Source organism: Callithrix jacchus, chromosome 1, assembly GCF_049354715.1.
Source record: "Callithrix jacchus isolate 240 chromosome 1, calJac240_pri, whole genome shotgun sequence".
Taxonomy (NCBI): Eukaryota; Metazoa; Chordata; class Mammalia; order Primates; family Cebidae; genus Callithrix; species Callithrix jacchus.
In genome coordinates, this window is record NC_133502.1 from 122,866,286 (window position 1) to 122,893,848 (window position 27,563).

The window sequence follows — 27,563 nt, forward strand, 5'->3', positions numbered from 1 at the left end:
GAGACCCCAGGGATGTGACTGAATCTCTCAGAGCCTCATTTCCTTTTCCATAAAAGATAAATTATAATCAGAGTACTGGGTTTGTTGTGAGGATTCAGTGAAATAATGTGTATGAAGGCTTAGTCCCAAGTCTGGTCCAAAATATTATCTTTTATTAAATATTAGGTTGACGCAAAAGTAATAACAGTTTTTAGCATTACATTTAATGGCAAAAAGCACAATTACTTTTGCACCAACTTAATAGCATTCAGTAGACAAAGAACAAACCCCTTGGTTTAGGGCCATAGCCTCTTACAGCTTACTTCTTACTCTGATTTTTGTTTTTTAAATCTCTGCTTATTTCTAGGCTTAATTGACCAAAAATGACTATCATTACCTCCTAGGCCAATTTCTAGTTGCTTGTTTGTGTCATACATTTTGGGTCTGAAGTTCCACAGGAATCGGCAGCCTCCTAGCTTTTTCTAACACTCTCAGAATTCATCTCTTCACTCTATGGCCTTCTACTGCCTGAGAGCTTTGAGGTACGTAGGGGTCACCTTGGAGAAGCATAGGCCTTGGACAGCATTCTCCTTGGCTCATTGACCCCCAATCCAGCTCTGTGCAGTGTATGGATTTTTTTTTTTTTTTTTTTTTTTTTTTAGACAGAGTCTCACTCTGTCACCAGGCGCCAGGCTGGAGTGCAGTGGCACGACCTCGGCTCACTGCAACCTCCGCCTCCTGGGTTCAAGCAATTCTCCTGCCTCAGCCTCCCGAGTAGCTGGGACTACAGGCGTGCACTACCACGCCCAGCTAATTTTTTTGTATTTTTAGTGGAGACGGGGTTTCACCATGTTGGCCAGGATGGTCTCGATCTCTTGACCTCGTGATCCACCCGCCTCGGCCACCCAAAGTGCTGGGATTATAGGCGTGAGCCATTGCGCCCAGCCGCATATGGATTTTTAAGACAAACACATGAAAGGCATGGACGCAATTCTTCCACAGAAGTCTCACCACCAGTTCAACTCTTATAATTAATTGGCCAGTAAATTCAATAATATTTTAAAGAAGAATAAATTCAATCAAAGAAACAGGGAGTTCAGTTCAGTCATAGGTTTAGGTTTTGCTCCCCCCATCTTTTTTTTTTTTTTTTTTTTTTTTGGTTAATTGTGGTTGAGCCCTCTGCAATTGAGAAAAAACAGGGGGATCTGGTTCACATCAACCTCCTTGAAAGCACTTTCAAGGAAGTTGCCTTGACCAGAGGGCTAAGAAGTAGGCATTTCCCTACCTTTTGAGCAAATGGAGATTTTGTCAGCCCCATAAAGTGAAAGTTCTAGCTGTTCCTAGGAGAAAAGAAAAGGAGCCCAGTTTCATTGTCAAGGCCGAGAACTGGAAGCCAGAACGTGTGGAGCTCTTGATTCTGATGATTAATTCTCCATGAAGGCACTTAATTTTCTCTCCTTCATCTGCTGCATCTGTAAAACAGGTGTAAGTGATACCACAGAATTGCCAGAGATCAATGGGCAGGGACAGGCATTAATGAGGCAGCATATGAAATATTCAGTGAGATTCTTGGCTAAGGAGTTACTAATGATTACATGCTTGCTTACCAACTTCCAGATTTAGCAAATCTGTTGTGTTAGTGCATACTAAAAAGTAAAGGATAGCAAGAAGTACAAATTTAATTTGTAAAAACTCTTCAAGTACTGGTTTGGAAATGCCCTTTGGAGATACAGGCTTCGTTCTAGCTTGCTTTTCTAACTCAGGCCCTAACCACAGGGTGTGACTTCGGGGCCACTGGCTTCACTCTCACCTCTAGCTTTGTGCTATGGCTTCCAATCTGATTTCACAATAAAAGGTCACATAGCTGCCTTTGGCTGCCAAGTTTCAATTATGCCCTGATGTTAACCCTTTAGAGGTTACAGAGCAGTGGCATTTTTCTCAATGCTGTTCCAGTATTCACATAAATGGGTTATCTATGTCCCAAAAATATGCCTCCCCCCCAATATGGGACTCCATAAAGCAATTTCATTTGAATGAGAATGTAAGATGCCTCCAAAGCTACACTGATTCTTTATTTCCTAAATCAACTTTTTTTGTGAAGAAAGTTGTGTTGTAATGTTCCACCCTCAGAGTGTCTTAACCAGTGAGCATCTTGTAGACAGCTCTTCCCAGACATGCTGCAACAACTCACTCCATCCCTCCAAACAAAGTCTTTGGGGACTGAAGAAGGTTAGATCCACCAGCTTCCCTCAGAGAAGGGACCTGGGCCTTGGGCTTCCTGAACCTCATTCTGACTCTCCTTAGTGTTCTTTATCCTGCTTCTTGAAAAAGCCAACTTGGAGCATATGTGGACAAGCTCCAGAAAGCAGCGTGCTCTCACCAATGAGCCCATCTCGGGGGAAGCCAGACAGAGTCATGCCCCAACCCCCTTGGTGTAACGAGGCCAGCAGTCAGCTTAGATGGTCTAAGGAAGGAGACACCAGCAGCCAATCTAACCTCACAGCCCCACAACTCCTCCCTGCCATGAATAACTCTCTCCCTACTGGCCCACAGAGCTTTGATGCAACCCTTCAGTGACCTGGTTGCATTGCTGATGCACCTATCTAGCCCGCTCCCCTCTGAGTCCTTGTGGGCAGTGTTAGGATCATCTCTGTGCTCCTCTGTGCCTAGCACTGTGCCTGACACTTTAGAAGCCCCCACTAATTGTCTGTCAGATTAATCAACAAAGATAAAATATCAGTTGACAATTAACCTACTTCAAAGGATGAACAACTCTGTTTCTGGAAACTGTATTGAAGTAATTGGTTCACAGATTAAATCTCTCAAGTGCTTACTGGACAAATGAGTGAGTGACTTTCTTGGCACACTTCATAATAAGTGACACATCTTTGACCAGTCACCAGGAATGTGAGTTTATCCACCAAGCATTTATGGAGACTCGGGTACGTGCCCAGGACAGTTGGGGAGGGTAGCAGGGAAAGGAAAATAAAATCGAATTGTGAGTCCTGGGTCCTGGCCTCCAGCATCTTAATCCTAATGAGGAGGAACAGATTCAGAAAGCCCCTGGCAGAACACTTGTGACACTCCAAGCCGGCCCCTCAACCCTGGACAAACTTGCTGAGATTTAGACATGGCTCAGCCAGCCAGATTGGTTCTGGTCACAGTGTCTTGGGACCACATCATGTCACAATGCTGTATGGTCACATCATTAAAACATCCAGACATGCCTTCAACCATTATGTAGCCAAACCAGTGTCTGTGGGGAGATGAGTGGTTTCAGTGAAATCACAAGTCTGAGAGCAGAAATGGCAAATGAAGAACTCCACTGAGCAAAACCCCTGGAAAAGCAATGGGGCCATGCCAGCCTCTTCCTTCAGAGCTGTTGCCGCTTCCTCCCACCTGCCTGGATTTCCTAACTTCTCTTGATGAGGTGAGTGTGGCTAACACATTTAAAAAAATAACTTGGTGCCATTTCCAATCTCCTTTTCCTTCACCCCTCTCTACTATGGCAGGTGGAAAATCTATATATGGTATTTCCCAGCCTCCCTGGTGATCTCTTGGGCAATGAGACAGAACACAGGTCAGCTGGGGGCTTCTTGGAGGGCGTTAGCTCTCCTGACACCACCGTTACCCAAGCCCCTTTTGTCCTGAACACAGACATGACTGCTCAAGGTGAGGCAAGCCTCTTGTGAACATGAGAGAAAGTTTTTAAAAAGCACAGACACGTTGGTCCGGACACCACGGATGCCAAAGCAGCCTTCAGACGTCTTGTTATGCAAGAAAATACAATTCTGTTGAAGTCACTGTTAGGTTTTCTGTTGAATGCAGCTAAACATATTCCTAACTGGATTAGAGAGTTAAAAATGTCCTTTTCTTTACATGAGAAATGATCAATAAGATATCAAAAGTGAATAACAAATAGGAAAGAGGAATACAGTAGCAGAGAAACTAGTATCCCTGGGACCCACAATGACATTTGGGGAACAGCCCATTGTGGCTGGCTATGGATACAAAGTGGGCCCCTTTTCCACCTCCCAGTTAACACAGCATAGAACCTTTTAAAGTAAATAGTGTTTTTAACAAGAAAACCTCAATTAGTCATCTAGCTATCCTCAGGTGTCTAACTCCAACTCTCAAGTCATTGGCTAGCTCATGTTATTCATAACCAATATTTGGACAGATGCTTTAAAGTTTTAGAAAGCACTTTATATGCATCGTCTGGCATGATCTCTACCACCTTTATCAGCTCCTTAAACACAGATAGGCAGAGGAGTGCCTGCCTGCCTTTAGAGAGGCATTTCTTGAGTATTCCAGAAAATCAGCTTATTAGTCATCGTATATGAAATATATTCTGGGTTTTTTTTAATATACTTTGTTAGGCAATATAACATAGTTGGTTCATAGGAACATTACTCATAAGAACCACAAAGTGGAGACAAGCCAGTGTCTATCAGCTAATGAATGGATAAGTAAAATGTGGTATAACTATACAATGGGATATCATTTGACCATAAAAGGGACTGGCATTCTGATATACCACACCATGGCTGAGCCTTGAAAGCATCCTGCTAAGTGAAAAAGAAGCTAGACACAATGACTCCTTATTGTATGATTCCATTTATGTGCAAAGCAGAATAGGCAAACCTGTAGAGACAGAAAGTAGATTAGTGGTTAGGAGGAGGGGGTAGGGGGAATGGGAGCAAAGCTAATGGATATCAAGCTTTTTTTAGGGTGATAAAAGTGTTCTGAAATTAGATAGTGGTGATGGTTGTACAACTTTGAACATATATTAAAAATTGCTGAATTATACACTGTAAAAGGGTGAGTGGGCTGGGCATGGTGGCTCACGCCTGTAATCCCAGGACTTTGGGAAGCTGAGGCGGGCAGATCACCTGAGGTCAGGAGTTCGAGACCAGCCTGGCCAACATGGTGAAACTCTGTCTCTACTGAAAATAGAAAAATTAGCCAGGCATGGTGGTGCGTGCCTATAATCCAGCTACTTGGGAGGCTGAGGCAGGAGAATCGCTTTAACCCAGGAGGTGGAGATTGCAGGGAGCAGAGACTGCACCACTGCACTTCAGCCTGGGCGACAGAGCAAGACTCCGTCACCAAAGAAAAAAACAAAGGCAAAAAGGGTGAGTTTTATGGCATGTAAACTATACCTCAATAAAGCTGGTATCTTTACCATATCTCATAATGAGAGAAAGCGGTCTTCTTGATTTGAATCCCAACTCTGCCGCATACTGGCTGTGTGATTTTGACCAAGTTACTTAACTTCTCTTTGCCTCAGCTTCCTTTTCTATAGAGTGGCTGCAGTAAGACACCCAATCACATAGGACTGCTGGGAGGATTAAATTAATTAAAACATATAAAGTACTCAGAATTGTACCTTTCACACAGGGAACACTGTGGAAAAGTGTGTGCTGTTAAATTATTATCACTGTAATCATTATTCAAACCTGGGATTTTTTTTTTTAGACAGCATTTCACTCTTGTTGCCCAGGCTAAAGTGCAATGGTGTCATCTTGGCTCACGGCAACTTCTGCCTCCCGGGTTCAAGCAATTCTCCTGCCTTGGCCTCCCGAGTAGCTGGGATTAGAGGCATCCACCACCACACCTGGCTAATTTTTTGTATTTTCAGTAGAGATGAGATTACTCCATGTTGGTCAGGCTGGTCTCGAACTCCTGACCTCAGCAAACCTGGAATTTTTATTTGACACAAAGACCATTCTTTGTACCAAGCTGTGGAAAAATCTGTTTAGGATTATAGATGATTTTTTGGTGTGGAGTTTGTTTTCCCTTCCTTGTCTATTTGCTACCGAAGTAGGTATCTGTTTTGTGCTTGGTTTCTTATAGGTACAAAGGTAGTAATTTGGAGCACAAATCAATATCCCCAGATCTCACCAGCTGGTGATCATACACACACACACACACACACACACACACACACACACACACACAAACACAGCTATGGTTTTGAACCCCGTATATGCTCCAGAAAGGAGCTTGCCTGCGCCTATAGTTTGTTGTTGGAGCTTCAATGGGCGCCAGGTGCCCACACTTCTTTCCTTTCCTGCGTCTCCTTCCTTTCCTCCCTCTACGGCTCCCATAGAGCTGCCTGAAGAAGCCCCTGCTGCCCCGGGACAGTGAGCGTCCCCAGATAGCTGTTTCCCACCCAGGCTGCCGTTTGTGATGTGCCCAGAGCAGGCTGTGGATCTGCGCAGAAAAGAGAATAGAAGCTTCCATGGCTACATGATCACCTGGGCCCCAAAGCAGCGGATCCATGCCAGAATCTCACCTTCTCAGGAGAACAGCTCTCCTGTGCTCTGGCTCTCATTCCTCTGGATGTGGGTTCAAACTCTTTCTGCCAGACCAGACTCAAAATAGTTGTTCCTGCCATTCTAGCCAATATCTCTTTTTCCTTTCTGCCTCTTTCCAAAAGAAAATGTTCGCCATGCCATTAAAGGAATGGTGGCAAACAGATGCAAATAAGGGGTGAAAAGTGGGCCTGTCTACAGTAGCAACACCTGGGACCCAGCTTGGCCAGCCAAATGCTCTATTCCCATTCGGATAGAGAACTATCATCTCGACATTACATGAGAGTGAGGTGTAGCAAGGCAGTCTTTTAAAGGAGCAGGCATCATTGATCACTGAATAAACAGTTGCTGATCACATACTATGTGACTGGCACTAGACTGGTGCCAGGGATATCATTACGAATAAATGCAGAATTGCCTTAATCCTCATTTCCAACGAGGAGAAACACTGAATGAATGTTGAACACACTTTTCTTTTCCGTTGAAACATCGATGATATGCTACCACATTCGGATCAACAAGGCCTGGCCCCTCCAATTCCCTCCTAGGAGAACAGAAAGATAAACATTCTTTTATATGCAGTTGACATGGTTTTACTTTCATGAACTAGGAGTGGCCTTAATAGACAACAGGCCCTGCTCTCCAGTCACTGCCAGAAAGAAGAGCTACAGACCATTAATTCTGAAACCACATCCCCAAATATTTAACTGACTTCAGGTTCACAGTCCTATACAACTGTTACCTTTTGGCCTATAGCATGGGTAAACATATTTGGTGCTTCTCATCTGAAACTCCAGGATAGCACATTAAGCATCTAGTTCCCAGGTGGTCATCCTATCGTATTCCTCTAGGATAATGAAAATTCTCTTAGGACAGGTTGTGGAACTCATCTAAAAAACAGAATAAAATATTTTGGGAAGAACTTTAGTAAGCAGGATTGAAACAAAAGTGTAAAGATCTAATTAATCCTCTGTTAGCCAGAATATTTTCTACCTCTTAGAATTCTGGTTGAAGTTTTCTTATACCCTCAGGGCTTGTCTTAACCCACTCAAAGTATCGCCCAGCAAGTCTTTATGGGGGCTGCTCCAATATTTGAGTGGTGCTTACTTCCACTTCAGGTATACACCCGAAAGAACTGAAAGTGAGGGCTGGAATGAATATTTATACACAGGCACATGAAAAGATGCTCAAATTCACTAATCATTAGGAAAATGCAAATCAAACCACAATAAGGTACCATCTCACATCCATTAGGATTGCTGCTAACAACAACAAAAGCCAGCTGAAAATACCCGTGTTGGTGAGGATGTAGAAATTGGAACCAACTTCCGCACAGTTGGTGGAAATGTAAAATGGTACAACTGCTACGGAGCCCCCTCAAAAAATCAGAAACAGAATTACTGGATTATCCAGAAATTCTGCTTCTTGGTATATGCCCAAAACAACTGAAGGCAGAGTCTGGAGGAAATATTTATGCATGTGGAAACATGCTCATAGCTGCATTATTCACAATAACTGAAAGGTGAAAGCAACCCAGTGTTCATTGATGGCTGAATGGATAAACAAAATGTGGGATATTCATACAACGGAGTACTACGCAGCTTTAAAAAAGAATGGAATTCTGATACATTCTACAGCATGAATGAACCTTGAAGACATTATATGAAGCGAAATAAGTCAGGCACAGAGAGAACAACATTGTGTGATTTCACTTATATGAGGTACCTAGAGTAGTTAAATTCATAGCAACAGAAAGTAGAATAGAGATGACCAGGGGCTGGAGGGATCCAGGGATCAGGGCCTGGAAGGAGTTATTATGGAATGAGTGGAGTTTCAGTCTGGAAAGACGGAAAGGTCTAGAGATGGATGGTGGGGACGCGCCCAGTGATGGGGTGTACTTAACGCCATTGAACTGTCCACCTAAAAATGCTAAATTTGTTGTTATGTACATTTTACCATCGTAAAAAAAAAAAAAAAACTAAATAGAAAAAGAATAGGTGTACTTAGAATGCCACTTGCATGGATATAAGGAAGGATCACAGTAATCTCTCTGGAACCTGGAGACCTTTCCCTTTCCTGGCTTGTTTATGCCATAGAGGTTGCTCAGCCCCATGGTCTCCATTCCCATCATCCAATAAGGAGTGTCTAAGTAAGTGGCACTGCTGTAACTACATGTGATTTACAAAAATAATATTTCATCCTTACCATTGGTACTGCCTGTGGCTGCATGCTGAATGGGAATCATTTCAGAAGGTTCCAGCTGGCCTTCCTCAGAAGATAAAGAAACTCCTCTAAAGGATAATTTCAGCATTTCTGGGATCTACTAAGAAGAGCATAATGAATGTTGTAGAACAAACCAACTTAAAAACGTTGGCGGGGGGAGGGGGTAGATATTGCCGACTTGCAGAAATCCCCTCTACCCTCTTTATACCAAAGGAGCCATATCTTCATCTCATAATAAATGCAAACTTGGAAAGGCTCACAAGCCCGCCTGCCTCTTCAGCTAATGACAGCTTCAATTATGGGGCCTAATCCTGCATTCCTGACACTCCCCTTATCCCTGCATAACTTCCAGGGGAGTCAAAGGGCCCTCCGCCCTGGCCCTGGTGAGGGAGACATTAGTTATGCAGGAGCAGTGCCTGGGGCGTGCTGGCAAACGTAAGGGTCTGTTCATATAACTGCACACACTTGGAAGCCTTAAATCCTCATACTTTGACTCTTCACCTTACACTGAAATAAAAAGCCACAGTAACTCCATTAAAAAATATAAAATTCCTCTACAGGAAATGAATCCTAGTTTGCTTCCAATTTACATCGGTTTTAGGTTTTGTCTTCCCATCCTCTTTTTACTTTTAATATTGGTGTTCCATTTCATGGAAAATATTTTCTATAAGGAAAAAAAAACAAAAACACAAGCATCATGCGGGGTCTTTGCATTTTATTTACTAAACTGGGCAAAACATCTTTGATTTGCTGGCTCTTACTCCCTGGTAAATCAGTGGGAATTCCTCACAAACACAAGCTTGGCTTAAGTCACTCTGTGGGGACACCTAATGACCTCTGGCTTATTGAGAAGTGGCCTTGTTTTATATACTAATCATCCACGCAGCTATATTAGTAACGAGTCCATAACTCATTTTCATCCTAGGCACACACTGTGCATTATCGGTCTCCTAATTAATCTCAGACAATTCAGGGGGCAGGTATTCTTAGTTCTGATTTTCCTCACTGCTCCTCAAGCCAGAGAGTCAGAGAGTCGGCAAACAGAGGGTCGTGCTCTGTGTCCCTGAGGCATGCCCCTGTGTCCTCGCCCAGAACCCACTCCACCCACAATACCCTCCCCCTGGACTAGGGAAGCCCTGGGAACCAGCACACCTCTGCTGATCTCTGAGGCAGTGGGGCTTCCTCAGGGGAGAAGGAACCTGGGGTCAGCAGACATCCTGCAAGCCTGCTTAATGGACAAAGTCAACAGAAGCTTCCCTAGAGGCAGAAAATAAATTCAAAGCCTTGGTAGACAGCAAGCCGGCTGGTCTCTGTGCTCTGGGCAGCTGAGACTCCCACACATTTGCCCCAAGCCTTCATCGCACTCACCTTTGTCTCCTGGGATGCAGGGGAATGGCTCCAGCCTCTCCTCCCAACCTCTCTGAAGAGACAAAGACACATAACACATTGCTAGGCATCAGTTCCAGAACACTGAGCTGGTACTAGCTCCTTTTCAAAAAGCAAGACACAAGCAATTGTATGTTTTCAATCATTTCACTGCTTATTTTTAATGTCCCCAGTTAAAAGGGGAAAGGGGCAATTGTGGAGCACTTGCAATAGCCAAGCTCTCACCTTGAATGCATGATCTCATTTTATCTTCAAGCAACTCCATAAGCTAAGTACCACGAGTCCCATGTTACAGATGAGGAAACAGAAGCTCCATATCTTGCCCAGTATCACACAACTGGTGAGTAGATGAGCTAGGCTTTCACTCTGGGCCTGCCTGAGCACAAAGCCCATCTCCTTGTCCTGTAGAACTTCATTTAAGGCTCTATGCCAGGTAAGAATCTGAGGGTTCATGTGCTTTAAAAATGTTTGTCCGTGCGTGTCCAGTATTGCTAAATGGAGTATAAATTGCTTCTGCATTATTTCTTTGTAAAAATCACTGTAAATCACCCCCCAGCTTCCCTTTCTCCCAGGTTCTCAAATCTGGCAATGTGAGTGTTGAGCATTGGCATCTATAAACACCTTCAAAAGAGGACCAGCTCTTTTCACTACTGAGGCACTCCAGCGCTGGAAAACCTCCCCTTGTTGGGTTTAAAGGACCACTAGGCTTGGGTGGGGTCAGGAGCTCTGTGTTCAAATTCCAGCCTCCCAAGCCTTGGTTTTCTCATCTTTAAGTTGGAGATAATAATACTCACATTGCTGCTGTCTTTGCAGGGTGGTTGTGAAACAATAGTCCTTCCCAGCCTCCTTTCTACGCTTCTGTTCTAATTAGCACATTTTGGACGCCCTCGGTAACAGCGGTCTTGACCGTCTCTCTTCTCACTCCATCTCCCTAGGCAATTCTTGTTCACCCTAATAGTGAGGATGTCAGCACTCCACCCAGCTGCCCTGGGATCTCTTTTCAGGGTTTCTGTGCCCCACCCCTCACCAGCTGTGGTGTGCTTTCAGCTGCACCTGCAGCCCTTGGAGAAGGAAGAGGTGGAGGAGGATTGCCCTCAGGGATTGCCCAGCCCCTCCCATTGAGGTTGCTTCACAATAGTTGGGAAAGCTGTGAGTTATTCACCAGAGCCCCAGGAGAGCAGGCTAAAGGCTGTCCTCTGCAGGGATTACCCCTTGATAATACCTTACCCTGAGATCATCTTTTGCTCGGCTTCTTCTCTTTCCCTGCTCCACTCCCTACTCCCTGACCAGTCTCCCAGGGGAACGCAGCCTTAATAGGTAACTTGTACACGACCCCTCATCTCAGGCTGTTTCTAAGGACCTCCTCCAAAAATAATAATGGTTTCTGTTACACCTATTCCTGGCTTCTCCAAGCTCCAGACCCAAGCATCTAAATTGCTCCTTGACATCTTTCATCTTTCTCAATGGCAGCCTCAAGGTCAAACACCGAGAACAGAACTTGTGATCTTTCCATGTTCCCATTGCCTTCCAGTATTCCCCAGTTCGGTGACCCCTCCTCCTGTGCCCTCTCATCTATCTTTCAAGGTGGAATCCTAGGAATCTCCCAAGGCTTTCTCACCTTTCAACCTACCTTCCTCCTCCCCAACTCCATACAAACCATCTTCAAGCTCCTATCATTTTCATCCCCTAAATATACCTAAAATCTATAAAATAAAATTCTCTGCATCAACTTCTACCATCACCCTGTCCAAGCCACCATCAGCTCTTCTCGGGATACTCATAATTCCCTTTAATAGGTTTGCATACCTCTCTGTCTGTTTCCAACATTAGTGATAGTCCCAATCTAATCATACCACTCCTCTACACAAAGCTCTTCTGTAGATTTTTATTGCTCCTAAATTAAGCAGAAAACTCCCAGCGAGGCCCACCTTTCTTTGCACTGCAGCCCCGGCACTTGCCTCCTTCTGTTCTTTTGACCAGAATGCTTTCCTTCTCTTCCTTTTCATTCTTCCAGGTCTTCCACTCAGTTCAAGCATCGCCTTCTCATCTCCCTGCCTAAGACAAATTCCTTAATTAAGATTCCTGTAACATCGTGTACACCTTCTTCTTAAGACCCGCCACAGTTGCAAGCAGTTGCAGTCAAATGATTACAAACACGCACCTGTGTGGTCACGTGGCTCAGCAAACCCAAGTCCAAGTGCTTTGAGAACAAGGGCTGCATCCGGTTTTTTGCCACTTTATCCTCAGTAGCATCTAGCAGGCGTTCGGTGAACTGCGTCATGACTAAATTTAGAAATTGCAGCACCACATGAAGAGGATTTTAGGAGGGGTGTTTCCCTCAATACAAGCAGGGGCAGTGTCTCTTCTGTCACTGAGATCTTGCCATTGCTGTTCTGCCTCAGGCTAGTGTGACCTGGAGAATCACAGGATTATGCTATCAAATGACAAGTTATACTCTCTGAAGACAGAAAGACATGAAACAAACACATTGTAGGCATCAGTTCCAAAACATTGAGCTGGTATTACCTCCTTTTTAAAAAGGAAGACACAAACAATTGCACATTTTCAATCTTCTAACTGCTTATTTTTCAATGACCCCAATTAAAAGGGGAAAGGGGCAATTGTGGAGCACCTACAACAGCCAAGCTCTCAGCCTGAATGCATGATCTCATTTTATCCTCACAGCAGCTCCATGAGGTCAGTACCATGAGCCTCATGCTACAGATGAGGAAACTGAGAAGCTACGTATCTTGCCAATGTCACACAACTAGTGAGGAGATGAGCTAGGCTTTCAGTCCAGGCCTGCCTGAGCACAAATCCCATCTTCTTGTCTTAAGATTCTACTCAAGACAAAAATCTGGGGGTTCATGTGCTTAAAAACATGTTCATCTGTGAGTGTCCAGTATTGCTGAATAGAGTGTAATTGCGCCTGCTTTATTTCTTTGTAAAAATCACTATAAACGCTCTTCTCCTGATCAGTAGATGTTGTATTTTGAAACACTGTGATTTAAAGTAGAAACCATGCGTTTGTGTATGACAAGAACCAGGCAGTATTTATTTTGCATATGCCCTGAAACTAGTAGGTGCTCAATAAACATTTGTGAAATGAAATTTGATTTATCTCGTATTAAGATTAAATGGTAGAGATTTGTGTTTCCATTTATTTTCTTCTCCCAGCATTCAACACCAAGAGTTGGATTTGTTTTATGAAAATTAAATAATACATTTGGAAATACAATAGTGACATTTTTCTCTTTAATTACTACATGACTCAATTACACTATTACAGAGTGTGGGAATGGAAAGGAATCTATTTGAAGGAAGCTTGGTGCTTTTTTAGCAGGAAAGCACATCCATGATCTTCGTGTTTTATCCCATTGACTATACAGAATCTGTGTAGCCCAAGGTAAGCAATATAGCTGAAATTGATTATTTGTCTAGGACTTTCTGGTAGGCCACAAGCAGTGACCATGGCCTCAGTATCCCTGTGACAAGGGAGGCCCCACTTTTGGAAAGAAAAAGGTGTCCTTCCCAGCTCCTCCAGGGATCCATGTTATATGTGTTGTGTGCTTTATACTTCTTTCTTTGTTGCCAGGTTTGTCTTGTTGAAGTTTGCCTTGATTTGACAACCCTTACAGTCTAGTCAGATTGAAGGGACGGAAAAGAAATACCAAATTCTCAGCCTCAGAAAAGGCTCTCGATCATGTCACTCAGAGCCAGCATTTTGGCCACACTGTATGCTCTAAACAATGCCTTTGTACATTAACTTTAGGACTGAAGCCTGCTGTCCTCATTCTAGAATGTCCTGTCCCAGATCATTCCTCCTCCTGGTTCAGGTCTCAACTCAATGCCATTTACCCTGACCACCAGTAAGAGGCAGGGCTTTGCACAGCTATGCATTTGTTCCCAAGCTCTCACTGGTCTCTGAAATTAGCTTGTTTATTTTTTCTGTTTACTTGTTTATCTCTTTCCCCAACACTAAAATGTCAACCATGGAAGGGCAGAGATCTGTCTCTATTTCTCCTCCCTCCCTGGACCTACAATGTGCCTGGCACATTAAAAGCACTCAAGATTACTTGTTTTCGTGGATGAGTAATGATTTCATCTGAGCATCACGGTCCACTTTAGAGCAAGGGAATGCTCACCTCCGCTTTAGAGATGAGGCACCTACATCTCTGTGACACTCAGTGATTAGCCTGAAATGACAGGCAGGCCTGTAGCAGAGTCATGATTCGAATCTAGGTCTTCTGTCTATGATCTGGGAAGGAGAGTGAACTTTTGCCCCAAACTTAGGTCATGTGAGTACTCTTAAAAACAAGGGCCCCATCAAAGATTATTGACTGCCAGCTGCTTTGGGTATAAAGGCCTGATTCAACCCTGAATCTGTTCCCTGTACCAGAGATGAAAACTCATCTACAAGATGAACTTGCAGGTGTGGCCCAAGACTGCTTCCTGCAGCAACTTCTGCGCGTCTGCCCTGGACCCGAGCTCAACCCTGCCTGGCCTTGCCCTCGGGCCACGCTGGCCTCTGGGTCCCTCATTCCAGGAGTCTCTGGCCTGGCTCTAGACTTTTGGCAATTTTTCTGATGTCCTAATTTCTTGATCACCTGTGCTGACACGATCCGATTTCCTTCAATATGTCTTTTTTCCACTCCTGGGAAATTTATGTCTGCTCCAGCATATGTCCCCATCTTCCTTTGTGAAAAGAGAGGCAAGGAGCAGGAGCGGGGGAAAGCCTTTTAATATTTTTTAGCGATGTCTTCATGCTCTATCAATAAATTTCCTCTGCCAGTTTTTAGAGGCACTATTGGCTCTTGTACTGACCTCTTGTTCCTTCTGTACTTGAAAAATGCCTTATTATTTATCTTAGCCTCTCTCGCAATCTTTTCATTCCTCACCTTTGCTTTTCTTATCATGTTTTTGCACTTTCTTAACTTTGTGCTGTAATTTCTCTAGCTGAGTCGCTGTCTGATTTTTTTCGTAGTTTCTCGCTTTCCTACTTTTGATTACTTCCCCTACCACCAGCACGTCGTCTTTAGAGCTATTTGTTTGGCCTATTCTCTACACTTCATGTATTTGTTGCTAGGTAGCACATATTTTCTTTGGGCAGTTTCTATTCATTTCTCTCTGATTACGCTCTTCCATCAGCGGCTGTTCTCTTCAATCTCTTCCTGCCCTTGGCTTTTCTTGGTAGGAGCTGACTACTTTATTTGATCTGGGGTCTCCTGCACGTCCTTCAAAGATGGTCCTAATGCCTGCTGAGTTTTATTTGGGATGTGCATTCCTTGGCTAGGGTTGCCCTAACAAAATACGACAGACTGGGTGGTTTAAGCAACTTTTTTTTTTTTTTTTACATCTCTGGAGTTTGGAAGTCCAACATCCAGGTGCCATCGGGCTTGGTTTCCTTCGAGGTCCCTCTCCTTGGCTTGTGGAAGGTCACCCTCTCGCTGCCTCTTCACAAGGACTTTTCTTTATGTAGGCAAATCCTTTGTGTCTCTTTTGTGTCCAAATTTCCTCTTCTTATAAGGACACCAGTTAGATCACATTAGGGCCCACCCTGATGGTTCCATTTCTAACTAAATCACCTCTTTCAAGGCTCTAGCTCCAGTCCAGACTAAGACACTACTCTATAGTGACCACAGTGTAGGAGCCTCTGCATACCTATGGAATTTGGACACAAGGAGAGCCCAATTCTGACATCTGTAATGTCTCTGTTCTCAGTTGTCCGATGAAACAGCATAGTGAGTGTGTCTCTCTCCCACCACGGGAAGCTGCAGATAACAGACAGTTACAGGGAACAGAAAGCTGAGAATGAAGGTAATGGCAGAAACCACCGGGACAATCAAAGTGTATCCAGCCTTACAGGTGCCTGATGCTGTGCTATTTTCTGGACTTGCAATGGTAAATATGATTACATCTGATTAACATGTTTACTCTTATTTTAGGATTTAAATTGTGATGGGGAGAGCCATATTAAATTTTTATAATATTTTCAGTGTTAAGATAAAGGTTTGTACGGTTGGAGCACAGAGAGCCAGTAGTCTGTTTTGGATGCTGATGGCATATTTCCTGTGTTTCCAGAGTGTTCACACGAGTACATGCACCATAGTAAATATGCCAGTCATCCCTCCCCATCCATGCCCACTCACACTTTGAAAGCTGACATTCAGCTGGGTGTGCTGGCTTATGTCTATAATCCCAGCACTTTGGGAGGCCAAGATGTGCACATTGCTTCAACCCTCGAGTTCAAGACCAGCCTAAACAACATGGAGAAAACCCATCTCTACAAAAAATTATCCAGGCATGGTGGCAGGCACCTGTGGTCCCAACTACCTGGGAAGTTGAGGTATGAGAATTACCTGAGCCTGGGAAATCCAGCCTGCAGTGAGCCAATATTGCACCACTGCACTCCAGCCTGTGTGACAGAGACTCTGTCTCAAAAAAAAAAAAAAAAAAAGACAACCCAAATGCCCATCAATGACAAACTGCATAAAGAAAATGTGGCACATATAGATCATGGAATACTATGCAGCCATAAAAAATGATAAGTTCATGTCCTTTGCAGGGACATGGGTGAAGCTGGAAACCATCATTCTCAGAAAACTAACACAAGAACGGAAAACAAACATTGCATATTCTCACTCATAAGTGGGAGTTGAACAATGAGAACACATGGACACAGGGAGGGGAACATCACACACTAGGGCCTGTTGGGGGGTGGGAGGCTGGGGGGGATATCAGGGGAGTGGGGTTCTAGGGGAGGGATAGCACTAGGAGAAATACCGAATGTAGATGACGGGGTGATGGACGCAGCAAACCACCATGGCACATGTATACCTTTGTAACAAACCTGCATGTTCTGCACGTGTACCCCAGAACTTAAATTATAATTAAAAAAAAAGAAAGAAAGGTGACATTATATACCACCTGCACTTACCCCTTCTGGCTCTGGACACCAATTTACCAATCAGATGTCAATGACCTAATCAGAGCCAATTGGGTTCTCTGTCCTGAGAAGTGGAGCATTGAGGGATGGAGTCTGGTGTACCCACAGGATGATGGGCACTTGACCTGAAAGGTCATAGGGAATTGTTCCTGCAGTTGATGCCAGAGCAATTCAGGAATGCCTATGAGGCAAAGACTTGGGATTCCTAGGCCCCATGTGACAGGAGAAGAATGGATCTCAGGAAGATGGGGAATGGACGAGGCACAGAGCTTGGAGGAGGGAAGTCCCTGTGCCTCTACCAGGAATTGACACTGGATCACGGTTTCCTGGGTCTGGTCCCCATGGCATCCCACAACACTTCTTTCCTCTTCCTTTCTGGTAAGAGTCTCTGTTGTACCTCCGTAGTAATGCTCCTCATAACTTCAGCTAGATTAACTGAACTTTTCCGCTCTGCAACCAGAGACTACATCATAATAACCTTGTGGTGACCCAACTACAGTCTTTGGCACAATTTTTCCTTCTTTACCGTCAAATGTCTTCTCAGTCTTCATTAACCAGCCCCAGTGTCACCTCCTCTCTGAAGCCTTCCGTGACAGCCCTCTCCCTTATGATCCTTCAGGATTCTGTTCATAATCATTGTATCGCAGTGTAATTTATCTGTTTATAAACATTTCACTCTCAGACCACAAGGTCCTCAAGAGCAGAGCTCTGGTACCCACAAGGCACTCAGGAAATGTTTGTGGACTTGCCTCAGTGGCTCTGAGTTGGTTCTAGAAGCAGCCTGCTAGTCAACACACCATCCTATCTGCTGCTCAACCTTCTAGCCACTTGAGGGGCTCTGAGTTTACCCTGACCTCGCTGCCTCACCTCTTTACTCTCTTCTCTGTCTTTTCTCAGTCTTCCTGGTGTCCAAGTTTGCCTGCTTGCTGGGTCCCCTGCTCTGTGCAAACCTGACTACCTTTGGATCGGTGACAATTCCAAGGCGACCCCCTGGGGCAGGGCACAATCTGTTTCCCAGGGTTCTAGAACTCGTTGCTGAGTTTTGGCTCCTCTTAATGGCTTTGTGTGGTTGCCTGGGGCCCATGCTACCTGTGTGTCTGCTCGTGACAGCATCCTCCACCCGATCAAGCCATCTGTTTATTTTGGCTGCATCTCCGTCTTTATGCTCCCTCTTCTGAGAAATAGTGAATGGTAGCTACTCCCTTTAATCAGCCAGAGGCCCTCACTACCTTGTCCATCGGAGAAAAATGGACTCCAGGTCTGTAGCAGCTTTCTTGCATGGGAGAAAACATCAGTGCTCATTTGCTCAGCAAAAACAACAACAACAAAAACCTCTTGCTCTGCTGAGACAATTTTCCTTTATGGATTGCAGGGCCCCCTAGCAAGCCCACCGGGTTTTCCTGCCAACTGCCAGCTATATATCCAAGCTGCTGACTCACCCCCTGTCAGCCTGGGGCAGCGGGTGGCGATTGGAGAGTTTCACAGCCTTGGGATGTTTATTTGCTTTACTTTCTGTTCTCAGATAGCGGAGGTTTTGCTTTACTTTCTGTTCTCAGATAGGGGAGGTTCTGCCAGTGCACCTCCTTTGCTATCCTCTGTACTGATAAGTGTGTGATCGCCTGGGAGAGCAGGGACTTAAATACACTGGGGCTCTGACACTTTTGCCTTCACCTTGTGACATCCTTCTGACCTCTGCTTTTGGGAGGGGAAAAAAACGAGAGACAGATTCAAGTTCAGCCTTGAGAATTTCAAGATGGATTCTCTTGCCTCTCTCTGAACCCCACCTCTCGTGTAGATAGCTCTGGATTTTTATAGATGCTGTGCCTTCCTGTTGGTTGGTCTGGAAATGGAGTAAGAACTTCCAGCTAAAATATATATCCCTGGCTGGTTTCACGTGCCCAGGCTGTTTCTGTTCCCCGCAGGAGTGAGCGCTGGATGTCTAGGATGCAAGTCTGCTCAGGATGGATCAGTCTCTGGAAAGGCTCCTCCTTGCTTGAGATGAAAGAAACAGCACTCCTCTGCTAGGCAGTATCTCAGACTGCCCCTTCAGCCTCTGGCTGTAAGGCAGGACATGGACCGAGGAATGAAGACAGCTTCCAGCCAGTGCTGAGAGCCCTGAGTGACAGCCGGGGAGTGGACCGTGCCTGGCTTAACTTTCTTCTTCTCCATGGCTTGCTTCTTTCTCCGTTAGGAGATCTCAGCACATCAAAATATTAGCTAAGGAGATACTTTAATCTGAGGACAAAGTGACACCTATTTAAACTAACTTATCAATAAAGACAGCTAGAAGGTTTTTGCACCTGACCATAAATGATACCCCAAAGCTGTTCTATGAAAACCTGATGATTTGGGGCAGACTAAAATATGTGTAATAAGAGAAAGAGCACTTAACCGGGAGTCGGGAGCCTTAGTTTCTAATGTTGGACTCATTATTAATGACGTCACTTTGGGCAAATCATTCTATGTCTCTGGCTTCATTAGTGACCTCAGTGGGAGCAGCCTTAGCAGAAAAACTGACACGGTAATTGCCAAATCCATAGGCTAATTTTCATTCCTCATCCTCCTTGACAACTCCTCCATGTTTGGCACTCTTAATGGCTCTTTTCCTTCTCCGGATGGTCTCTGTTCTTGGCTCCTGGGACCCAGGCTCTGTGAATTCTTCTTCCCGCTCTCTCCCAGCCCTTCACACTCTTCTTCTCTATTCCCCACAATCCCCAACCCAGCACTGCCTGTCCATTGCCTGGCAGTGTCCCCCAAAGCTGTCTCTTTGCCCCTCTTCACCTCACGCATCTCCCTCATGGATAATCCTGTCCACTCCAACAGATCCAGCCACCGTCACTTTGCGGGTAACTGCCATATCTCTCCCTCAGAACTCTCCCGAAAGCGAACCAGCCCTTCCAGCAGCCCAGAAGATGCCCTGTCTAGTTGCACATTGAGCACTTCAAACTCAGTCTCCCTTGACCAAACTCATCATCTTCTGGCATGTGTCTGACCTGGCCCATGAACCTGAATCCTTGGGGTAGGCCTGTTCTTCCCTGTATATTTCACTCCGTTTCAGGAGCTATGTTGTCTTTCAAGCCCCACTTTCCCTAAGAAGATGCTGCTGCCAAGTCTACCTGAGAGCCATTCCTGACATCTTCATGCCACTGGCTGCTGTAGTTCAGGTACTCAGGGGCTGTCACCTGCATCTATGAAACAGTACCAGAAGGAGTGAAGAATAGGTTTAGCTGATGTCACAGAGAGCTGAACTTGCTGTGGCTTTCACCAAATAGAGTCTGATTTTTTTCTCACACAATAAGAAATCCAGAACCAATATGGCAGCCCCACAATGCCTCCAGGGGGCCCTGCATGCCTCCTGTCTTTCCAGTCAACCACTCTTGCCATATGGCCATCCTCAGTGTGCTTGTCACCTTGTGGTCACAGAATGGTTGCTCTTCATCCACATCCACATTCCAGGTTAGAAGAAAGGGAAGGGCAAAGGAGAAAGAGCAACTGCCTCCTGAATCCGACCCCTTTCAAAGAGCTCTCAGATTTCTTCCTTAACCCTTAAAAGACAGACCTTCTTCACACTTCTGAGTCCCCCTGGTCCCTGTGGGCTCCACTCCATGGGACAAGGTGCTCCGCCTGAGAAGACAGAGCCTAGCCTTCAGTGGGTCGTGTTCCCTAGAGGGTGGGGTCACTGAGTTGAAAGAGAGCACAAATCCCCAAGTGGTATATTCCACTTGCGGCTCTCTCAGGGAAGCCCTGGATCACTCTCATTGCTCTTATTCACAGCTGCTCCCTTGAGTAAAGTGCCCTGAGTGGGACACCTGTAATCTAGGGCAGCAGCCTGTCCTCACCTGTTCACCCCACTTCTGTGATTCGTCCATGCGGTTGCTTCAGGAAGTCAGCTCAGAATCTTCTCAACAGACTTAGAAGTCTTTCTTGTCCTCTCTGTGGACAACTTGAGCACAGGGTCCCAGCACTGCTCTCATGGAAGTTAAGGCCCCCAGGCCTAAGGTGTGTATGTGAATTTTTACCAGAGCTTTGCACTGTGGTGTAAGCCTGCACCAGTCATCTAATAAAATCAATGCTGTGTTTTTCATAAGCTAGGGATTCTTGTGTGCAGACAGTGGTGTGCTGATCAATGTTTAACAGCTGGATCCGGAGGCAGGGGTAGCTGTAGAAGAGATCTGGATTTTGGAGACTGCCAATGTCTGTGTGTAAATACTCCCACATGGCTAAATTCAAGCCACCAATGCAATACAATTGAAAATGTAGTAGGAAAGAGTTAGGCACAACTGGCTCTCTGCGCCAGTTTGATCTGGCTCCAGTGCAAAGCAGGAGACCCCAACAGGGGAAAAGGATGTGGGTTCAAGTCTAAACACCAAAGCCACACCCAGAGCTCAGTGACTACCTCCTTAGCCACATCTTCTCTAAACCTACCCTCATCCTTTAAATGGATCCCTCCTTTCCTGGTGATTACACAGCTCTGTGATGATTCTTCTCCCACAGCAGTTTTTAAAAATCTTTTGGGTGAATGAGTTCACTTTTCCTCTGTGTATATGCCTTCAATCATTGACGCCACAAACAGACAGTGAAGGCCTTTCATGAGCAATGCCCTATTGAATCCTCGTCCGATTGAGGAAGCCACCACACCTTGGGTCATCACTAGGAGTCACTCTTTAGCATTGGGAATATACAGGGAACCTCAGTAGCACTTAGCACATAGTAGGGCTAAATGCCCGGGTGTCAAATGCATGGAGGAACCATCAAATGTGGGTTAGAGAAATCTTCTTGGGGGTCCCATAAATCTTGGAAATCAGCATACGTTATCATCCTATGTACCTACATTTTGTAGTGTCATGTGGTAGGGTGTCTGGTGAGTAGGTAGGATGTGCTCCACCTCTAGGTCGTTCACTGTAGTATTCTGAAACCTCGTACCGTGCCCAACACGAAGGAGGTACTCAGTAGACAGCTGCAGCATGAGAAATGGGGCAGAATATGCAGTACTTTAAAATATTCCCTAAGGAGGTTTAGTTTCGTTTCTTTTTTCATTTTCTTCTTTTGTATTATTACTATTGTTTCTCCCACAAAATTCCTGCTTTCAACGTGGTGGTACCAAAAGAAAAAGAGAGAGAGAAAAGAGTTCAGTGAATTGCAGCTTCCAGCTGGTTAGTGTTATTATTTAAATTTTGGCTTTATCTTTGCGGGCAATTGCAGCCTATGATTTAAGCCATCTCTAGCTGAGGAAGGGGCTGTGCCCACCCACCCACTCGTATTTCCAAAATGCACTTTGCTATGTCAATACACATTACTTGTCACATTGCCATGAGTCTGAGAAGTTTGATCTCTGCTCTTAGATTGTTGTCATGTGTCAAATCATACAGCCCAGGGGGAATGACTCCATTGCACAGGAAAAGCAGACGTCCAGCCGTGGTCAGACTGCCTCAAAGATAAACACCACTGTGTAGACCAAAAGAAGAAGGGTCGAAAAACAATCAGAAGCCTCAGACACTCTAAGCCTTCTTCACTTTCCTTTTCTTGCGACTCTGAGGCTTCAATTTTATCAGCATGTGCAAATATACATTTTTCTTCCAACTGACCTTCCGAGAGCTTGTCCCACAATATGAGACCAGCTTGAATAGGTGGCCCCGTCTTTGGTGAAAAGGGGTGGTATCTATGATACCCTTAGCTGGAAGCTGAGCCTTTAAGCCTCCACCCACAGTCCCCTGCAAAATGAAAGCTCAGAGAAAATGTAAAAATACAACTAAACTCAGGGAGGAAAAGTCCACTTCAGGGAGTATGAGCTACCCTAGCAGGAAGGCTGAGATCATTGTTTGCTGCTGCTGCTGGTGGTGGGTTTTCTTTTCTATTTTTGGAGGTCGGCTAAAAACAAACAAACAAATGAGTACTAGTTGTTCTCATGAAAGAAGGAAAGGGCAGAAGTCAATCTCCTGTTTAAAGACACCCACACACTTGAAGCAGTTTCCTAGAAAGGCAGATACAGTGTAACTGGGTGTAGCTTAGCACACTCCCAGGGCATTTTTACCACACCTCCCCAGTCCTCAATGGCTGATCCCGTGGTATGACAGCAGCATGCCACACTCATTGCACCAGACAAGGATTAGGGAGTAAAATTTGTCATGTATGTAAATTGTAATCACGGTGGATGGTTGTATGTGCTCATTTAGGCATTTTAACAGTGTGTGATGCTATCCTCTCCGCAGGACTAATAAGCATTAGCCATAATGAGGTCAGTCAGTCAGGCATTATCAGGGGATTTAATTGGGACATGGGTCTCTGCTGAAGTGAAAATTAATAACTTTTGTCAATGTTCTGGTGAAATGTACTGTCTTATTAAACTATGAGGGTCAATTAGAAAGCATTATGTAATAAAGTCCCCAGCAGCAGAACTCAAATTGAGTTATACCACAGTCATTATTCCAGGGCGAATGCATTTGAAAATGGAAAACCAGAGTGCCATATGGAGGATTTGGGTCAGATTTACAAGCATTGCATGTTAAGGCTTCCACAAGAAGGAAACAATTAAACGTAATACCGAAATAAATCAGCGTGCTGAGCGGGCTGTGCAGGGGCGTGAGCCCGGGGCGGGCCGTGGTCCTGGAGTTGTGACATTGCAAAATGGCACGGTGTCGGGGGGTTTGCAGGGGCTGTGTCAGGCAGCACCGGCCTGCAAATCGCTCCCAGTGCTTAAAATCTGGGGCACACCTGGAAGGCTCAGGCCTGCACACTGACTCATATAAATAACTCTTTATTGTGTAGCTATTAAGACGAGAGATTGCTTTTATTAAAGTGCAAGTTACTGTGGCACAGCAAATTAAAGAATTTTAAAGCATACTAAACAGCCACTGCTATTCCCCATTCGGTCATGTTTTACTGTTCTTTAAATGGGTAGTATATTGGGGGGAGATATAAAGCCTGTGCCAAGGCTGGAAGCTGACACACGGTCCAGGCACCTTTTCTGGCCAGGGAGGATTGGGAGTGTGGAGCAGAGCTGGTGAGGACCTTGTCCTGGGCCTGAATGTGTGTGTAGGGGTGGGGGTTGGTGTGTGGTGGTGGAGAGGCAGATGTCCCCTCTCCTCTGGAAGACTGGGGAGGTGGCTCTTGTCTGCTGCATTCTGATAGAGAAGGTAATCTTCACATGGAGCAGAGTTTCAGAGATGGTCTTCGAATAAAGTAATTAGAAGTTGGAAGAAAGGAAGGAAGGGAGGGAGGGAAGGAGGCCTAGGTGCAGAGGAGCGGTAGCATCCCATTACTAAAGAATTACAGCTTCCTCCAACCTTCTTATCTTGACCAACCCCATTCTCTCTGAACTTTCGCTTTGCTAGTGAAGTGAGCTAGGGTCTGATTATTTCCCCATGTATCCCCAATGTTGATTGTGTTTCTCATTAAAAATACATCGCAGGAATGCCCCTTCTTGGCCCCACATCATCCTGGGACATAGCCTGTCCCCTCCGCCTCCATGACTGCTGCTCCAACCTGAGCCTCTGCCACCTCTGGCAAGGCCCGACAGTTGCAGTTTTCACTCTAGCCCCCTCCTACCCATTCTCTTCTCAGCAGTCACAGTAATCTTTAAAAACACACGTTTCTGACCATGTCATTCCCCTACTGAAAAATCCTTCAAGGCCTTCCCTTGCACATAGGATAAAACCCAAATCCTTTCAATGGCCCTCAGAGCCCTCCCTGAAGTGTCAGGGCTCACCTGCAGGCATGCTTCCCCTCACACAGTTCCCCCAAGTTCTAGAACATATGAAGCTCTTCTTCTACTCAGAGGTTTAGCCCATGCAGTTCTCTGAGACTGGAATCCTCTTCCTCCTGACTGCATGTGGCTGGTGCCTCTCAAGCTTAGATAATTCTCTGGGAGGCCTTTCCTAACCATTCAACCTAAAACAGATCCATCCAGAGCTCTCTGTATCCTCACCCCAGGGGTGTTTCTACCACAGTACTTAACAGTTTCTAATTTAAAAACAAACCAGACAACAAGAGCAAAAACGAAAAACAGACTTTTCAGTGGCCTACTCCTTTTTTCTCCGACATCTTCTGTGATCTGAAATTCTGTGACGTCCAACACTGTATCTGTTTTGTATTCTACTGAATCTAGTAATGGGGGCAAATAGCAGGTGTTCATTATACGTTCAGTGAGTGAATAACTCATTGAATTAGAAGGTTGCCTGAGTAGAGAATCAAAAGCTTATCCATCTCAACCTCTTTATTTTACTGAAAAAGTGTTTCTGAGAATGGTGAGATAACATGTACAAGGAAGACCATCAGGAGAGTTGGGGGCTAGGGTCTGGTTTACCCTTAAAATGTTAGTTTCTGGCAGGGCACCTGATGACTCATGCCTGTAATCTGAGCAATTTGGGAGGCCGAAGCAGGTGGATCACCTGAGATCAGGAGTTCGAAACCAGCCTGGCCAACATATTGAAACTCCATCTTTATTATTAATTAAAATATCAAAAAACAGAAACAAAAACTAGCTGGGTGTGGTGGTGCATGCCTGTAATCCCAGCTACTCTGGAGGCTAAGGCAGGATAATCTCTTGAACCTAGGAGGCAGAAATTACAGTGAGCCAAGATCACTCCACTGCACTCTAGCCTGGGTGACAGAGCGAGACTCCATCTCAAAAGAAAAGTTAGTTTCTTACTTCCTTTGCCCAATCACCTAGTCCTATTTAACCACACCTTGAATTTACCTCTACTGGAATACAACTGAAAGTTTCTGCCCTTGAAATTCATATGTTGACATTCTAACCCCCAACATGATAACATTAGGAGGTGGGGCCTTAGGGAAGTGATTGGGTCTGAGCAGGGAGCCCTCGTGAGTAGGATTGGTGCCTCAGAAAAGGGAACCTGGGAGTTCACTCACCTGCTTTCTGCCATACGAGGACTCGCTGAGAAGTCAGCTGTCTGCAGGTGGAAGAGGGCCCTCACCAGAACCCGGCCATGCCGACAGCCTCCTCTCACACCCACAGCCTCCAAAACTGCGAGAAATAAGTTTCTGCAGCATAAACCAAAGATGGTACTTTTGGTATTTTGTTACAGCAGCCTGAACTAAGGCAATCACCCTAAATTCTACAGTGAAAACATATTTAAAATAAATGCAAAGACTAAGGCTGCGCTATCAAGAAGAAAAGAGATGATTGATTTCTGGTACGCTCATGCAACGGAATACAGTGGAATGAGAATGAGTGAACCAAACCTAAAGGCATAAAAACTGTCAAATCACAAACGTAACATTGACTACAAACAACAAGTCCCGAAAGAATACATACATGGTGATGGCATTTATATGGAGTTTAAAAAATAAGCAGAACTAAGTGATAGGTGGTTAGTGGATATGTGGTCAAACTATGATACAAAATAGCAATAAGCAATATTGTTTTAAAAAATAAAAACACTATTCAGATAGTGGTTCCTTGCCATGCGTTCAGTGATGGAAAGGAAAGGGTCCGGCATGAGCAAGAGACCTGGGAGTGGAGGGTAACAGAGTTATTTATCTTTGGGTGGAAGTGTCATGGCTATTCATCTATTCCTCATGCTTCCTTGTTTGTAAGTTTATATTTAGAAAATAATTGATAAGTTGGAAAAAAACTAAAACGAACATGATATTACCTTTGCCCGAAGACACCCCATGTTGGCAAAAAGAGCTTCCTCCCCCTCCTTCAGGGAGGTCTCAAAGAGCTTCACCCCAGCTGCCCATTCACTTTTCTTGTTCCTGCGGAGGGAAGACCAATACTCATTTTCATCTTCAGGTCTACCAAATGAGAAACTGAGGCGGAGTAGGAGGTGAGTCTCTGGAACCCAGAACAGCTCTCAAGGGGCGAATGCTTTATACCTTAGCAGATTCGCTCATGCCATTTGCACATAATGACCACCTGCAAAACAGGCCTAATGAAACAGTGTCAGTTTATAAGGCAGGCAACAGTTTCAGAAACCAGATCATCTTTGCACCCAGGCTTTCGTTCTCTGACTGTCCTGGAGACAGCCACTAAAGCCACGTATTCTAATATTACTCTGCGTGTGTTCATTTCTGAGTCTGTTATGAGGCTCTGTCACATACATGACCTCATCTGATTCTCCTCATGACACGGCGTGGAAGACACACAGCAGATATTTTAGTTCTCATTTCAAGAACGCTGTTTCCTGTATGTTTTGATGCCTTTCTTCCAGCTGTCAACACCCGTTTAATGCTGACAGAACAGAATCCCTGCAGCCTGTTTCTGTGTCAGGTCAACACTACAAACAAACAAAAAAACAGTATTTGGAAGATGATGACTTTGGGGCATTGGGCAGGGCCTCTAAGCAAAACTAACCTCCTTACTGGTCCTTCCACTATTAGCCAACAATTCCTTGCTATCTTCAAGGCCTTTTCACCTTTTATAATCCCTTATTAAAATGCAAACACCCCTGAGAGTAGCCACTCCAAAAACCAACCCCTTAATGATCTTCATTAACTGAAAGTGGGTGGGAAATGGGAGCTGGCACCAGGGCAGGAGTGGGCACCAGGGAAGTGAAAGGGAATGAATGAAGGAGGAAGAGAAGGAGACAAGGAAGCCCAGAGGCAAATCATGCCAACATCGCCCTTTGGTCCAGGGCAGCCTTGTCCTGTATTTCTGCACAACCTCATTGATGTCACGCTCTCACTGGACTTGAGCCCCTGGACTTGCCGCTGGCACAGGATGCCTCGAGGTGGCCAGTCCCTGTCCTTCT

General features: G+C 45.0%; 2 long non-coding RNA genes across 3 annotated transcripts in view; both read right to left on the minus strand.

Annotated features, from left to right (window-relative positions):
• The window catches only part of LOC144578834 (uncharacterized), a 66,249-nt gene that overhangs the window by 35,256 nt on the left and 3,430 nt on the right, over nt 1-27,563 (minus strand). The window lies entirely within an intron of this gene.
• Nucleotides 4,127-10,838, minus strand: LOC103793209 (uncharacterized). 2 transcript variants are annotated; one of them, XR_008481652.2, is made up of 4 exons: nt 10,700-10,838; nt 9,888-9,939; nt 8,502-8,616; nt 4,127-7,186 (listed from the first exon to the last, which is right to left on the minus strand). It is a non-coding gene; the product is annotated as an uncharacterized LOC103793209 (long non-coding RNA). The 2 variants fall into 2 exon arrangements; XR_013526677.1 differs by having other exon boundaries at nt 8,502-8,619.